The 2,813-nt window shown below is 38.9% G+C and overlaps 1 pseudogene; it reads right to left on the bottom strand.

Annotated features, from left to right (window-relative positions):
* Positions 1–250: 250 nt before the first annotated feature.
* On the bottom strand, positions 251–2,112 carry LOC149213768 (uncharacterized; annotated as a pseudogene).
* Positions 2,113–2,813: the final 701 nt, after the last annotated feature.

Here is a 2,813-nt window from a genome sequence, read left to right as displayed (position 1 = left end):
CTAAGGAACCTCCCATAAACAAGAATCATGATTGTACCAAGTCCACTCTTCTTGAAAACACAGCATAAGACAAAAGCATTCTGCAAACAAGGTCCTGCCTCACATTCATTTTCCTCAAGACGATATTCATGCATTATCCAATCAGTTCGTTCACCTTGTGGAGCCCGACCTCTATAGGAATCTAGAGTTTTTTTTTTTCCTACTGTGTTTGCTCGAGAGTAAACTTTATGATCCCTCCCGTGGCTTTCCATTACCCAGCTTCAGTAGCCCTATTAGTGCGTGAACCATTCGGATACTTCCTGTCACGAGGACTAAAGAAATACCACTCCATATCACCGCTGGGCAGGAAGGATTTCTCAGAATTTTTACACTTCTGCAGACCCAACTGAGAAAATCCAGGTTATCCCATTAACTACTGTTACTGAAAAACTAAACATAACTGTTCTGGGAAACTTGATAAGCAGGCAAATCCCAGGGCTCGTTTCTGTAAAGGTCGACCTCGCTAATAACCTCGATCTCTGCTTCTTTAAGGCCATGAATGAGTTTGCCCTTGAGATAGCAGGAGATAAGATCTTCGTCAGTGGGATGGAACCTGAAACCTGGGGGTAACGCTAATGTTCCCATGGGCAAAGAAGGGGTGTCGATTTCCCTCTACCACCTCTTAAGCCTAACAAAGTGAAACTAAATTCCACTCTCTCATCAAACTCTGCGTACTCAACCCCGCTGCTCACCGTCTCCTCCCCGTCCTGCCCTGGAACTCTAACCTCCGCGGTAGACATAATAAACCTCAAAACCCTAGGTAAAAGCTGAAGCTCATAACCATCCTCCGAACCGATAATGCCCTCTAAATTTAATGCCAGAGATTCCGTTATAGACTCTGCACAGTTCTAAGCCATTAATATAGAATAAAATTTCAATAACTTGCAAGATTTGACATAATTCAATAAATATTGGCCTTAAAAAAAATGAAATCAAATGCGTGTAATCTGGAAACAGGTGACACCGCGAGAGCCTAGATCTAAGACATAGTTCCAGATCTGGCAATACGTGGCTTCTTCTTCTGGGTAAAATCAGTAACTAAAAGTTCGTTCTCCGGCTTTTTATACAATCATCACTCATCACTTGAAAATAAAAATGGGGAGGGTAACACAGAAAACAAATCTATGTAAAAACAAAAAAAAGAAATATATGGCACTCAATGCCCAATGAGAAGAATGGAATGACATCAAGAAAGGCACCCTAACCAGACATATAAATTCTGAAATTCGTAAAGACTACGAGTCAGACTAACCACACTTTCTGATTCCCAAAACGTGTTGTTATGCATTAAACTAAAACACTTCATTTTCGGTAACAGGAGTATAGAAAACAAAACAAAAAAAATCTCTAAATTTGATTGATTTAATGGACAGATTGTGTATCTGATATTTTAGGCCTAAAAAAATTAAATTGTTTGTTTTTTTAGTCCAGTGGAGCCGGTCTCAATGTTAGGTGGAACAATAATCTAACTGTGGAAGCAAAAGATCTGAAATCTTGGACATATTTGCATGTTTAAGTAGCTCTATGTTGTCTTCCAGCTGCCTACAGATAGCTAAGCTTGCGAAGCCACCTTATCCACAGCCTCGGGGTAGAGATAGGCCAAAGTGTAAGCCACAAAACCACTATAATTGGTCCCAACCACACTGATTTTTTCACACCGAATCTCTTCAGCATTTTCATGAGAGATTCTGCCTGAAAATATATATATATATATATATATATATATATATATATTAAAAAAATAAATAAAAAATAAAAATAAAAATAAAAAATCTCTGATCTCTCAGAGCTTTGGGTTGTCAAACCTCCGAAGAAAACAAGGTCTGGAACATAGACATTGAAGCTTTTTGTAAAAGGCTTTATCTGTGGGTACCATTTCCACATTGCATTGGTCCCAAAGCCATGTATGAGAATGACATTTTTCTTGTTGGCATCCCACTTCTTTGGAGTCCAATAGTGCATGGTTGTTTTATCATCCACGTCCAAGAGCTTGGATTCCAAACCTGCATAAACAAAGGCCTTCTGTAGAATTCTGTCGCAAAATGATACTAGAATAAAACAATGGCTTGCCATAGCCAAATTCCCCAAAGGCTATGTGGGTGATTGTGAATAAACTGTAGATGATATACAGAGCTGTATCCTCAATAATCCAACTGAAGATTGTCAATCCCAACCGTTGTCTAATAGAAATGAAATCCTTGATAACTCATAAATTCTTACAAATGTGTGTTACATCGTTCTAATTTGAATCTGGAAAAGAGTCTTAGGATGTTTTAATATTGGGACAACTATTTCTGCATTAGCTTTAGTTTTTTCTAGATGTTGAAAGCCTTGGAACACATGACAAATTCCTTCAGAATCCAAATTTGTTGACATGCAACAAGCGTTCTGATGAGACCCAAAAATGGACAATTATTTGGGCTCATCCAACCTCCTAAGTTGACTTAATCCACCATTCTCATTGGTTTATTGCATGTTTTTTATTATTTTTATGTTAATAGAGTGAATTTGGTTAGTCATTATGCCAACAAGTCTAATGGGTGCTTTGTGTAGCCTTTTTGGTCCACTTGGAGACAAAATTGAAGGTCTTAATGAGCACTTGGCAGCCAAATTCGTGGGAGAACAAGCTAGAGGATTTGTAGGAAGGTGTCCCCCTCATTTATGGGCCCTTACCTCGAATTCTCCACCATCTGCTCGGAGTTCAAAGGCCACCAAATCAATGAGCACAAGGGCAGTCAAGCAAGTCAAGTAGGACTGCTGTTAACTACAAGTCT

This window comes from Pinus tabuliformis, chromosome 1_1 (assembly GCF_031772625.1).
Source record: "Pinus tabuliformis cultivar Carrire ecotype Pingquan chromosome 1_1, CPIR1, whole genome shotgun sequence".
Lineage (NCBI taxonomy): Eukaryota > Viridiplantae > Streptophyta > Pinopsida > Pinales > Pinaceae > Pinus > Pinus tabuliformis.
Note: the sequence above shows the minus strand (reverse complement) of the source record. Positions and strands in the feature narration are given on the sequence as shown.